Here is a 505-nt window from a genome sequence, read left to right on the forward strand (position 1 = left end):
CTGCCAGTCAAAAAGTTCAAACCCGATAGGGTGGGCGCACAAGGTGCTGAACTGAGAGAGCGCCCCCCCCTCCTTTCTTGCTGTCCGCCTTACACGAGTCTGCCCCCCACCTTCAACTCCCGATTAAGAGAAAGCCTCGAGTGTTCGGGCACCAAGGAAGCAGCCCTTCAGCCCGGCTATCCCGGCGGCGCTGAAACCCGATCCCAAGGAGTTCAGAATCAGGTTTCAAAACACAGCAGGACCGAGCCGCACCAGCACCGCACGTTGCTGCGGCCGCGAAGGAAACCACAGAACGCAGGGTGAATGATTAACTCTGTCATATAAACCTCGACGTCCCCAGATCTGTTCCGTGCTGCCAGCCCCCACCAACACGTTCCTAGCTCCAGAGCTGCCACCGTGACCTCCAACGCAGGCCTGGGGGGCAGCCGGACCCCGGGGGTCGAAGACCGTGAGCGCGCCAGGCCGGGTGTGACCCCGCGGAGGTGGAGACCACGGCCAGCGCCGG

The 505-nt window shown here is 62.6% G+C and overlaps 1 protein-coding gene across 1 annotated transcript in view; it reads right to left on the minus strand.

Annotated features, from left to right (window-relative positions):
• The window catches only part of LOC102481634 (homeobox protein SIX4), a 10,867-nt gene that overhangs the window by 9,264 nt on the left and 1,098 nt on the right, over positions 1-505 (minus strand).

Source organism: Tupaia chinensis, unplaced genomic scaffold (assembly GCF_000334495.1).
Source record: "Tupaia chinensis unplaced genomic scaffold, TupChi_1.0 Scaffold138921_1, whole genome shotgun sequence".
Lineage (NCBI taxonomy): Eukaryota > Metazoa > Chordata > Mammalia > Scandentia > Tupaiidae > Tupaia > Tupaia belangeri.